The following is a 14,285-nucleotide window of genomic DNA, read 5'->3' on the forward strand; positions in this document are numbered from 1 at the left end:
GTAAGCAACGTCTTAAGCTTCTCAAAACTATTCTGACATTTATCATTCCACTCGAATCTGACATCTTTTTGAAGAAGCCTAGTCAAAGGAGCCGCAATGAGAGAAAATCCCTTGACAAATCTTCTATAATAACCAGCCAATCCTAAGAAACTCCGAATCTCTGTAACATTCTTAGGTGGCTTCCATTCAAGCACTGCCTCTATCTTCTTTGGATCAACTCTAATACCCTCAACAGAAATAATGTGACCGAAGAAAGCAATCTCAGACAACCAAAATTCACACTTACTCAGCTTAGCATACAATTGTCTCTCTCTCAATATCTGAAGTACAATTCTCAAATGGTGATCATGATCCTCTCTAGTCCGAGAATATACCAAGATGTCATCAATGAACACAACCACAAATTGATCTAAGTAAGGATGAAAGATCTAGTTCATCAAATCCATGAACACTGCAGGAGTGTTAGTCAAACCAAACGGCATTACTAAGAACTCATAGTGACCATAATGTGTCCTGAAAGCAGTCTTAGGTACATCTGATTCCTTCACCCTTAGCTGATGATAACCTGATCTCAGATCTATCTTCGAGAATACACTAGCTCCTCTCAACTGATCAAACAAATCATCTATCCGAGGCAATGGATACCGATTCTTCACAGTAACTTTGTTAAGTTATCTGTAATCAATACACAATCTCAGTGATCCATCCTTCTTCTTTACAAACAATACTGGAGCACCCCACGGAGATACACTAGGATGAATAAAACCCTTATCAAGCAACTCTTGAATCTGTATCCTTAACTCTTTCAACTCAGTAGGCGCCATCCGATACGGAGCAATGGATATCGGTGCAGTACCAGGCATAACCTCAATACCAAACTCAACCTCTCTCTCAGGAGGTAAACCAAGCAACTCCTCTGGAAACACATCCGGAAAATCACATACTGTGGGTATATCATGGACACTAGGAGATTCTGACTCTGGAGCAAGTACACAGGCTAAGTAGGCCTCACAACCATGCTGGATCAGTCGTCTAGCAGTAGAAGCATAAATAACATTAGAGAGGTAATCCGACCTCTCACCCACAACTACAATCTCCTCACCAGATGAAGTTTGGAGTGTAATCCTCTTAAGTCTACAATCAATCATAACTCCATGTCTAGATAACCAATCCATACCTAAGATCACATCAAACTCCCGGAAAGGCAACTCTATTAGATCTCCCAGAAACACATGGCCATAGATTACCAATGGACAATCTCTATACACCCGATTAACTACGACACTATGACCTAAGGGATTAGTAACCTCAATACCATGCTCTAACATATCAGCATGCATATTACCCAATCTACCCACATGTATGCATAAATATGAATGAGTAGAGCCAGGATCAATCAAAGCATATACAGAAATATCAAAGAGAGAGAATGTACCAATGATAACGTCTGGGGCATCCTGCTCCTCCCTAGTCCGGATAGCATACACTCTAGCAGGTGCTCTGGACTCCATTTTTTCCACTGTCTCTGAAACTGGCCTCTGACTCCCAGTGCCTCCTGTATCACCACAGCCTCTGCCTCTGCTTCTCGAAACATAAGGAGCTGACCTCCCTACCTGAGGAGCTGCACTAGCCAAAGTCATAGGGCAGACTCAAAGCAAATGCTCTGTAGACCCACATCGAAAGCATGCCCCAGAAAATCTCCTACAAACCTCGGGATGCTTCTTTCCACACTGAGTACATGTCGGAATATCAATCCATGTAGCACCTCCACCACTAGCAACAGATGTGGTCTGTGGAGTTACTCTGCCATGAGTACCCTGTCCATGTCTCTGAATCGATCTAGACCAGGTCTGTGATGAACCTCTATGCCTCTTACTACTAGACTGAGCCCCAGAAGTCTGTCCAGATACCATACCCTGAAACCTCTTTTGTTGACCCTGCTGACTCCGTTACCTCCTAGCCTGCTGCTCATTCCTCACTTCCTCAAGGTCTAAAGCTGCCTTCACTAGGGAAGACAATGATGTATGAGGATGAGCAACCAAATGCATGCGATATTCATCATGCAAGCCTTTCCTGAAGCGCTTGCATCTATCAGACTCAGTAGGAATCATCTCAGTAGCATACTTGCTCAACCGGATGAACTCTCTCTCATATTCAGCCACAAACATTCTGCCCTGTTTTAACTTTAAAAACTCAGCTTTACGTTGGTCAATGTAAAGCTCCCCAATATATTTCTATCTGAACTCAGAAAGAAAGAAGTCCCAAGTCCTCTGTTCATCACTGACTGTCCGTGATACAGTATCCCACCACTGGTAAGCTTCCTCTCTCAATAAGGAAGTGGCACAAACCAAACTGTCTACAGTTGAGCACTGCATCTGCTCTAATATCCTCTCCACAGACTGGAGCCAATACTCTGCTGCAGAAGCCACATCATCCTTTCTACCCATAAACTCAACAGCTCCATATTTCCTCAGTTTCTCAATAGGGGGACGAACTGGAACAGGGGCTGGAGCAACTGGAGCCTGGGGAGCAGCTCTTGCTTCCTGCCTCAAAGCAGCAACTAACTGCTGAACAAACGTATCCTGGTTAGGCCCAGCAGGACCTGCAGCAGCCCGCCCCACCCTCGAGGCGTGCTCCGCATCAGAACCCACAGCACCACTAGCGGCATCTCCAACAGGAATACCACCACTAGGAGGGACATAACTATCCACCTCCTCATCAGACAGATGTTGAGACATCACTCAACTCCTACAAAGACCAAAAGGTTCGCATCAGAGAGAAGTTCCAAACCAAATCAATATGGCATGTAAATAGATAAATTCCTATATATGCATATAGTCTGAGAACCGCCTAAACCTATGCTCTGATACCACTAAATGTAACACCCGCCGCCCGATCCCGAAAGACCCGACGTTGGATGCCACATTCGGTGCCGGAGGCACCGTCCTAACCTACATATAAACCATACAATCATATTATGAATTAGAAGTGACTTAGTATTCATAAGTTTAGCAAGTAAGAATATTTTGTTTTGAAAATGATTTGGGAGAGTCCTACAGAAAAACTGCAAGAGTTTCCCCTAAAAATAGAAGTTGCCAAACATATGAATACAAAGCACTCCCAAATCCAAACTCCAAACCCCATCAAACTCCAATAACAACACAATAGCACTTCTATCACTTCATATCCTCAATAACATTATAATATTCATCAATTCAATACATTCATTTAAACATATCAACTTCTAATGTTCTAACCATTAAATAAGTCCAAGTTTATCTCCCAATATATATACACCAAAATAATTTACAACAATATACTTAAGTGATAAATTAAATAATACAGTCTCCAAAAATGTAATACTTATACATGCCATAATTCTTAGTTACAAAAAAAAAAAAAAAACTAAGTAACTACCAAAATATCTCTTCAGCTCTGATGCTACTCTTCAGGTCTTTAAGTAGCAAGCACAATTTCCAACCTACGCGTGATAAAATCAACGCGCTGAGTATAAAAGTCAGTGGTGCTCATAAACACAACAAACCAATGTTGTGATGACAAAATACTTAAAAATCATTTATATACATAAAATCATTAAATTTGAACATGTTTTACATATGTACACCAACACATCATGCTTTAAAAATTCATTTGATATCATAAATATGTTATGGTAAACTAAGAGTTATTAACATAATGTGATCTCATTTATTTCACTTCCTTAAAAATATTTTACAAGGGCTCACACACACTTAGGAGAAAAAGAAACAGATAAGTTTTCATAGCTTATTCATAATGGCCTTAGGTCGCCAACCTTATCATAACATATAGAGCGCGTCCGCCCTAACATAAGACACCCACATGCCTAGCCTATGATCGTAGCTTCTTATCATAATGGCATCAATGCCGAGCATGCTCATCATACATAATAAAATCACATCATGCATCAAATCCACACCAAGTATATTAGAGCCCAGAAACATTTCTCATAAAATTAATTTTCTTTAGTCTTCTCATAATAAAAACTTAATTTAAACTTAAGTAATTCATAAAAATTCTCATACTTAAACAAAATGACTTAACATAGAAAATTTCCAGCATAAAAGTAACATTGACCTTTGCTGTGTTTTTAAAACATAACTTGAGTTATGGGTCTCCAAATTAAATGAAATTAGAGTCATTAGAAAGCTAAGACAATAGCCTACAAATGTTATGAAGGGATCACAACCCAGATCAATATGAAAGATAACAAAACAAAGCTAGGAACACAAACTAACAAACCAGACCTGATTCAGCAGAACCAAGTCCAATGTTTATTGAATTCCTACTTAACCAAACACTCAAATGAAACCAATCTAGAACGAGGAAATTCTCAAGACACAGGGAAACAACCTTTATGAAGAACTCAGAACCTAATCTTGTCATTATAGTGGTCAAAATGGGCACTCAATTCAGTGATGCATGTGGCCCGACACAAACAGAGTCAGTTTGAGTGTTTCAGCCATAAGTTGAGCTATGTATCTCCAAATTGGACACAAGAGGATGGGTTGGAAAGCTCAGAGATAGACATACAACTTTTATCAAGGACTCAGACACAAATGGAAACTAGAAAGGATCGAAAAATGGTCCTTAATCTCACTCAAAAACACGTTTTTCCCAAATTCAGCTTACTTTACCCATGAAAGGAACATGAACAACAAAGATACAAGGGAGAAATGTCTACCACAACATAAATACTCATCAAACATCACCCAAGAGCATGTTATTGCAACCAAAATTCAACAAATCAATCATTTCATACAAAATCCCAAAATATACACATGAGAGCATAAAGGCACAAAATCAAAAATTTGAGTAAGGTAAGTGTGTTTATGAACACTAACCTTCAAAACAAGCTTTAACAAGCTTTAATCAAAGCTTCTCAAGCTTTGGTCTTGCCCTTATCTTTGTTAGAAGGCTCTCCACCCTCTACATGTAAGAAACTCAAAATCAAACAAAGAAAACAAATAAAAGAAGTAATTGGAGCATGATTAAGCATGTATATGCTAAAAGACAACTCTAAACCCAAAAATAATTAACTTATCATAAAATCACTTACTTGACCCAAGTAGGAAAATCACCAAGTTCCTTGAAATTAGTCACCAAAAATGACTTTTCTAGCTTCACTCTCTAAGATTTAGTCCTTAAATCAAGTTGGATGGGTGAATTTGATGTTTTTTCTAAGTGTTTCCTAAGTAAGAATTGAAGAAAAGGAAGAAGAAGAAGAAGGAGGAGGAGGAGGAGGAGGAAGAGGAAACGTGTAAGTAAAAGAAGAAGGTAAAATTTGTTACTCAATAATTAATGATTGCCTTTAATAAAGCAACTAAAGGGTATTTTGGTCTTTTCTCCAAATTGGAGGGTGTTTTGGTCTTTTCTCCAAATATTCTCCAATTAAATTCCTTCAAAATATTATTTATCTCCACAAAACTCTCTAATTTATTCCATAAAAATAATTCCTCAAATTTCCTCCATAGAAATAATTGCTCAAATTTTCTTACTTAATATAGCACCATAATTCACTATTCACTAAGTATCTAAATTCTCCAAAAATATTCCTTACTTACTTTCTACCCATAAAAACCATGCATACATGCTCCAAAAATGTTAAATAAAATATAAAACATAAATAGTAATTTTTCCGGACCAAAAATAATACCAACTTCCGAACTGGTGGTACTATTCACAGACCGGTAAACTACTATTGAAACACAGGAAAAATGGGGTGTTACAGGCTCCATAAGTTATAGTGAAACCAAAGTGATAAGAGGAACTGTATGAAACTGGATGAATACTGTATGACTGGGCTGCTATGGCCCATATATAATCATATCTACTCAACGGCCTGTAGCCGGAGTGCCAAACTATATGGGGCGCAGATCTACTATCCTATGTCGCGACATAGCCTTATCTACGTGGTTTCTACCTAACCTCAATGGAGCATATTATCGGTATGTCAATAGTATAAAACAAAAGCATATTAACTGCTTCATAAATTCATAAACCATACTGCTTACCTGTATGCTGATAGCCTCGCAAAGCGAGCAACTTGTGTTATGTTAGTTTCACATCATTTGCATGTTTGCATTTTGTTTTTATACATTTGCTCATGTTGTCTTTTTGTTTTAAAATTATTGTAGGAATACAATTTGAGCAAAGGAATACAATTGCAAAGAAAAAAGAGGTCCAAAAGAGCATCAGAACACAAGTCGCGCCATGAAAGTTCGCGAGCGCGAGAAGCACACAAGAGAGTCAGAGAGTTTATAGGCACAATTCGCGAGTGCGACATGCAATTCGCGAGCACTAGAAGCACACAAGAGAGTCAGAGAGTTTACATGCACAATTCGCGAGCGCGACATGCAATTCGCGAGCGCAAGTCGTGTTTTCCAGCCTGCGCAGTGTGTACTATTTTGGTCATATCTCTCAATTTATAACTCTGATTTAGGTGATTCAAAAACCCACGGACAGATAACACATAGAGGAACAAATAACTCTTCTATACCACTTCCTAATTACATCATTAAGTAGGGTTAAAATCAAGGTCAAGTTACTAGTCAATTTTCCAGCAAACCTGTTTCAGTATAAACTCAATATCTACTTCATTTATTCATTTCATCCTATGCTTTCTCACCATTTCCAGTCCTCTTACTCAACATTAAGCAACATATCTTCTCATTATCAACACACCACACAAGTTCTCATGCAAGGACATTAGTTAAACGAAAAGAGATATCAAACCCTCACTTCAAAAGCTTGAAATCTTCTTAGCTTCCTTTTTCTTCTACCTTTGAGCTCACCTCTCCTATACATAACAAGTCTTATGAATAATCTAAAATATCACTAAATTAGAGGTTGAATAAAATAGAGCTTCAAGAAATTCTACTTACTTGGATAGAATAGAGGTTGAATTTAATGCTTAACTACCATTAAAATTGATGGAGAAAGGAAGGTGGAAGAGTAAAGTAGATGAAGGAGATGAAGATAAAGATGAAGAAGGGAAAGTGAAATGGAAATCACAGTGTTGACGCGTGTTTTTATGCCCCCCACCTAACCCGATGAGGATACAAGGATGCGGAATAAGGAATCAAGATCAACCAGAAGCCTTTAAGCCAAGAATTGATTCAAACCGATTCAAGGAAGTCAGACCTGCGCTAGGGTTGTGTCAAGCAGCTATAAGTTGCGTGACGGCACTAATAGTTGCATCACGCAACTCTAACCAAGGTGACGTCACCTTGAAAAGCCCGTGTAACTGTTTTTGCTTTTTGTGTGGATACGCGGCAACTGTACGAAAAGTGAGCTGCGTCACGCAGCTCTGTTCTGTTGCCCTACCCATATAAATACAACATTTTTATCTTTCAAACGGGACTTTTTGAACTTTTTTGGCCTTAGAGAGATTTAAGAAAAACTTTAAGAGCTAAGCTGCGGCTAGGGTTTTCTGCAAGAACTCCATTGAGTTGTCTTGAAGAAAATCAGGCCATTAGAGATAAAATAGATTGAAACACAAAACAAAAAGTCACAAAAAGAAAAAAAAAGAGAGAAAAGAAAAGAAAAAAGAGTTTTTGCTTTTAAAACTTGGCAAAGAACGTTTCTGGGATCCTGAGACACTATTCGTAAGGCACCCAAATCGCATGCAATCCTCAAATCTGAGGGTTAGGTAACCATCTAAACTTCTCTTGTTATTTTTAGTTGTTAATCTATTAAATATCTTGTTTTATTAGTGTTTGGGTAGTTTGGTGTTGGTTAAATAGTATTCTGCCTGTTATTGGACATTTATGAAATATATTAAACAAGTTTTGGTAAAAAGAAAACGTAAAAAAGGGTAGTTTGAAAGGTAGTTGCGGACCAGAGCAGTTGCGTCACGCAGCTACTACCTACGTGACGGAACTGTTCATGTCCAAAAGAACCTGACATTACCTTGACTAGCCGCGTGACGGAACTGTTCGTGTGCGTAGTTTTTTTATTTCGTTTTTATGTTTTTATTTAATAACATGGTTTAAATAAATGATTGACGAATCTGAGAATTTTACCAAAGTCACAAATAGATGCGTCACGCAACTAGGAGTTCCGTGACGCAACTGTTCTTCATAGAACAGCTGCGTGACGCAACTGTTCTAGGGTTCCAGAATAATTTCTTTTTTTTAATTTAATTTCGTGTAATTAAATGAATGTTTAATTTTAATTCAAGAAATAACCAATAATGGGCAGATTATGTTTTAATCAAATCAAATAGGTTAATTTACTATTATATATGATTTTGGGATTTTAGAATTTATTGAATTTATATTGGATAGATTGTATTTTAAATTCGGTTTGTGGCCCGCCTTTAACCATAAGGCAAGAGCGGGTCTTTTAATTATTTTTGCTATGGGTTGGATGATTGATGTGGTTTGAATGGTTATGAATGCAATGAATGGATTTATTTGGGACGATTAATTAATTTTCCACCTAGGAACTCGGTTCGATTTATTCGGGTTGGGTTTAATTAAATAAATTAGCTTTTCTAAAATAAAATTAGAAATTGTAGGTTAAAAGAGGCCGGTTTTCCAGGCGTCGGCTTCCAACGGACCGACGTACCCAATTCCCTTACCTAGAATCGTACTCGGTACGGCTGACTAGTCTTTTAAAATAATTGGCCTTAAATTGGGTTAAATGAAGTCACTTTTATAAAATAAAATTGGAAACGGTCCCATTGCCGAAATGATGGGTGGTGACTCAAATGTTTTATAAGACCGATTTATCGGCATTGCGTTCCTAAAAGGTTTTGTCACCATTTTCTCAATAAGAATCATATTTCCAATTCATAATAAAATCCAAAGCAAAAGTTTTCGGGTCCATCCGGGGTTGGACTTTTGGGACAAAAATAGATTGGCGACTTCACTGGGGACTTACATCCACTAATCCCCGGTTATTTTTAATAACTAAGTGGTTGCAATTAGGAATTGACTCTAAAACCTACTTTTTCCAAAAAAAATGATTAGAAAGCCGTTGGAAAATTCTTTAATCGTCCGTATGTGCTTAATTGCTTTATTTTCTCTTTTAGGGTTTTTTGCATTCATACCGCATTTCTCTTTTCTCATCACTTTCTACCCATATTACCCTTCGATACTGTTGTTAACTTTGACGGTGGATCCAGCCTAAACCTCGCGTTTTAAGTACATCCATCTGAGAATTAACAATACTACCAACTGCAAGCCTAGTACCTTAAAGGTGCGTCAAAAGGAGTAGGCCCAACAAAGCCCGAATCCTGTTTGTGGAACCCAGACTTTGTAAGCCTAATAAGACTAAAGCCCATGCATGTAGTTAAAAGCCATAGTCACTTCCCTTAAGGAAACACCCGATTCTATTTGATGTTATTATGCCGCATTCATTTCCGAGAGTTGATATCGTCAATCTCAAAACCCCCTGTTGGTTGTCGAGATTAGACCAATTCCTAGGAAACAGATGTCGAAATTTATACCAACGGAACTGTGAACCCCTCCCCGAACATCAAACGCATATGGATGCATGTGACTAAGGAAGAAATGCACGTGATGTGTGAGTCGCCACCTTGTTTAATTATTTTAGGGTAAACTAGGAAAAAAAAACCTAAGTTGACTCCAATTTTAATTAACCTAATTACTAGATTAATTAACCCAATGTTAAAGCATGGTCTACAAACCCGAGATGGACCCCCGAGACTATGTCATGCTGAAGAACTAACCTATGAATGAATGCTTTGCAGGGTGATTAATGTGATTTAGACCAATGAAATGTGATTTTGACTTGCCGCTCGGGGTTAAATCCCAAACGTGCCTACGTACTTCCGTTTGAATGGAAGATCAAAGTCGACGTAGTTCGATAGGCCTTATTTGAAGGGCTTTGAATGGGTATGCTTAATGCATGAGTGTGTGTATGCTTTGTGCATTTTTGTTTAGACATTTTGCCTGAAAATTGATTGTTTTAGGCATTTGATGCCAAAAATGTTGATTTTAATGGCTTTTAGCCAAAAAGATTTACTTTAGGCAATTGTTGCCAAAAAAAGGTTGATTTTAAGGCTTTTAGCCAAAAAAGAGTGATTTAGGCAATTTGATTGCCAAAATGATTGATTTTAGGCGATTGTCACCAAAATGATTGATTTTAAGGCTTTTAGCCAAAAGATTGATTAATTTTAAGGCATTTTGCCAAAGCTTTTGATTTAAGCGATTCGTCACTAGAAAGTGGTTAATCTAATTTATTGGCAATTGGTTTACCAAAAATTGATTAACTGAATTGTAATGTAGGCAATTGATTGCCAAGAAAAAAAAAATGATATGTGTAATGAAGGCTATTTGGCCACAATTATTGATTAATTGGACTTAAGCTGAATTTGTTCGAAATAAAAGGCAATTTCACTATAGTTATTGGTTAACTAGGCTTTTTAGCCAATATTGTCGGATTTAAACTTAACACCACGATTATTGATTAACCGGGCGTTTAGCCTAAACTTATTTATTTGAGGCAGTTTATTTGCCTAATGATTAACGTGAATGCTTTTATGCAATTGTAGAATTATTAGGAGTAGAAAAGAAGCATGCATGAAGTGCTAAAATTAAATAGGCAGAGTTTAACTTACGTACCTGATTTAATCGTCGACCGCTTCTTAACTCCAAGTTAAGCTCCTCGTTAAGGGAATTTGAATTAATTTAATTTTAGTGACCACTTAACAAAGTAAGAAAGTGATAAAACTAAATTAAAATGCAAGAAAGCAGTAAAGAATCACAAAGAGCGTAGGGGAGAAAGAGCGTCCGTCAACACAGACTGAGTGTCCAAAACAGAAGGCCTGAGGCCACTATTTATAATTAAAAAAAACTGTTTCGGCGGCTGGGCCGCCGGGGCTCGGCGGCTCAGACCGCCGGGACTCAGCGGCTGGGCCGCCTCTGATCGGCGGCTTGGGCCGCCGGGGCTCGGCGGCCGGGCCGCCGGGACTCAGCGACTGGGCCGCCTGTTACCGGCGGCTCTGGCCGCCGGACTCAGGCGGCCGGGCCGCCGATGGTTCGGCGGCTTGGCAGCCGATAGCCGGCGGTTGGGCCGCCGGGGCTCGGTGGCTCGGGCCGCTGGCGTCCGGCGGCTGGGCCGCTGGTTGCCAGCGGCTGGACCGCCGGGGCTAGGCGGTTCGGACCGCCGGTGGCCGGCGGCCCAGCCGCCGGTGCTCGGCGGTTCGGGCCACCGGAAGCCAGTGGCTGGACCGCCGTGCCTGGTGGTTTTGTTACTTTAACACTCCGGGAGCTTTTCCGGGAGTTCTGGACCTCAAAAAAATATTCCGGGACCAGTTCTGTGATCCCCATAATTTTTCGGACATTTCAAGTACCATATTGGCATATTTCCGGTGAACTTTCCGAATGGCTTTCGGTCCGGCCGGACTGTTTGCAGTCCGGAAAAACTGGCTCTTTGAGTCTCAAAATTTGGGTATTCACAGTTGCCCCCCACCGGGGACCATAAGAAAATGATTTATGGGAGTCGGTGGTTTGTTCGAAACACAAATTTTGGAGGCGAAAATTTGACGTGTCCAGAAGTGCCTTTTGGCTATTTGCTTATAAATAGCTTAAGAATCACTCATTTTACTCATTCTAAACTTCCCACATACCAAAACTCTCTCAAATCCTCTCAACTCTCAAAGCTACAAGGCCGCCTTCTTCCATGGCTCTTCTAAGCTATAGCAGCGATGAGGATTCCTCGAGTCCCTAGGGATTACCCTCGACGAGGTCGACCTCATGGCAGACGCAGATACTCACGCCTCCAGGACCGGAATCTACGCCTAGGTGAGTTCCCTTTCATTCTTATGCATACAAATTATCTATTATTTGGGCCTTAGGCCACAATTGTGGTTTCTGGGCCTTAGGCCAGAATTGAGAACATTGCCTGTGCTTAAATATTATGCATGCTAGGATAGAACTAAGATGTTTCCCCTTAGTAAGGAACCGAGAGGTAACTCTTAGGTTGATTTCACTTTTTTAGGATTGCCGCATCAAATTGGATGTGGGTGAGAGTTCTGTGGCTGGGATTCCACTCGAACTATTCGATCCCAACTGTCCAGTTGGCGTGATCATCCGACCATCTTACTTGGGCTATCTGAGACACTTCGACATGGCACGGAGTAACTACAAGGAGTTATTGTGTGCCTTGGCCGAAAGGTGGTGGGATACCACTAATACTTTCCATTTCTCTTGGGGCGAGCTGACAATGACCCCTGCAGACTTTTCTGTGATATCCGGGATCCCTTTCGGGACTCGGCCGATCGAGCTATATGATGATTGGAGGATTGATATCTCCTCTGACCGAATGGTGGAGCTGATTGGGATAGACCTGCCTCGACTGGTCGAACCAGGTTCTGCTACCCCTGCTTTGAGCGTTTCCAGACGCTGGTTATCTCTCCAGGCCCCTAGCATCTACGCCAGCTACGGACGGGGAGAGTTGACGGCTACCCAGGTGGCCAGGTTCACTTTGTTGTTGTTGTTTGCTTCGACCTTTTGGTCTAACAGGAAGGAGAAGTTTAATCCTTCTATCTTGAGGAGCTTGGAAAATTTGGCTCTTTTAAAGGAGTATGACTGGGCCGGTGCTATCCTGAGTCGCATGTTGTGAATACTCAAATTTTGAGGCTCAAAAAGCCAGTTTTCCCAGACTGCAAACAGTCCGGCCTGCAACAATGCCATGCTAATTAGTTTGACTTTGCAAACAGTCCGACCACGGCGGCACCTGCCGCCGGCGACCCGTTTTGGCCTATAAAATGGCCTCTCCCCCTTCATTTTTGACACCCCTGTCTGTGTTGACGGACGATCTTTCTCCTTCCCACGCTCCTTGCGATTTCTTTACCGCTTTTTGCATTTAATTTAATTTTTATTGCATTTTTGTTGTGATATTTGAACACTAAAATTAAACAAATTAAAATTAATTAATTCCCAAGCAAGGAGCTTAATCTGGAGTTAAGAAGCGGTTTCCGATTAAATCAGGTACGTAAACGAAACTCTGCCTATTTAATTTTAGCACTTCATGCATGCTTCTCTTCTACTCCTAATAATTCTACAACTGCATAAATGCATCCATGTCATCATTAGGCAAACAAATTGCCTCAAGTAAATGAATTTAAGCTAAATGCCCGGTTAATTAATAATCGTGGTAATAAGCTTAAATCCGACAATTTTGGCTAAAGAGCCTAGTTAATTAATAACTACGGTTCAACTGCCTTATTTTCAACAAATCCGGCTTAAGTCCAATTAATCAATAATTGTGGCTAAAAGCCTTAATCAATCGCGTTTTGGCAACAAATTGCCTACAGTTTAATCAATCTCATTTTGGCAAACTAATTGCCTAAATCAATCAATCTTTTGGCCAAAGGCCTTAAATCAATCATTTTGGCGACAATCGCCTAATCAACATTTTGGCAAACTAATTGCCTAAATCAATCACACTTTTTGGCCAAAGGCCTTAAAATCAATCATTTTGGCGACAATCGCCCAATCACATCATTTTGGCAAACAGATTGCCTAAATCAACCATTTTGGCTAAGAGCCTTAAAATCAACGATTTTGGCGACAAATCGCCCGACAACCATTTTTGGCACAAATGCCTAAAATCAACATTTTTGGCAACAATTGCCTAAATCAAAATCATTTTGGCTAAAAGCCATTAAAATCAACATTTTTGGCAACATGCCTAAAAATCAATCAATCTTTGGCAAAATGCCTAAACAAAATGCACAAAGCATACACACTTATGCACAAAGCATACATACTCATGCACAAAGCATACACACTCATGCACAAAGCATACACACTTATGCACAAAGCATACACACTTATGCACAAAGCATACATACTCATGCACAAAGCATACACACTCATGCACAAAGCATACACCTTCAAAGCCCTTTTAAAAAGGCCTATCGAACTACGTTGACTTTGATCTTCCATTCAAACGGAAGTACGTAGGCACGTTCGGGATTTCACCCCGGGTGGCAAGTCGAAATCATCAAAATCACTCAAACATTTCATTAATCCATCTTTCACCTTGCAAAGCATTCATTCTTTTGGTTAGTTGATCAGCATGACATGGTCTCGGGATCCACCTCGGGTTCGTAGATTGTGCCTTAAACATTGGGATAATTAATCTAGTAACTAGGTTAATTAAAATTGGAGTCACTCAGGGTTTTTTCCTAGTTTACCCTAAAATAATTAAACAAGGTGGCGACTCACACACTCACGTGCATTTCTGCCCTTTAGTCACATGCATTCACA

General features: G+C 39.7%; 1 pseudogene; it reads right to left on the minus strand.

Annotated features, from left to right (window-relative positions):
• Positions 1-428: 428 nt before the first annotated feature.
• On the minus strand, positions 429-12,440 carry LOC149495635 (uncharacterized; annotated as a pseudogene).
• Between the last annotated feature and the right edge of the window lie 1,845 nt (positions 12,441-14,285).

The sequence above is a fragment of the Jatropha curcas genome, chromosome 6, assembly GCF_041381405.1.
Source record: "Jatropha curcas cultivar XTBG-Jc1 chromosome 6, XTBG_Jcur_1.0, whole genome shotgun sequence".
Taxonomy (NCBI): Eukaryota; Viridiplantae; Streptophyta; class Magnoliopsida; order Malpighiales; family Euphorbiaceae; genus Jatropha; species Jatropha curcas.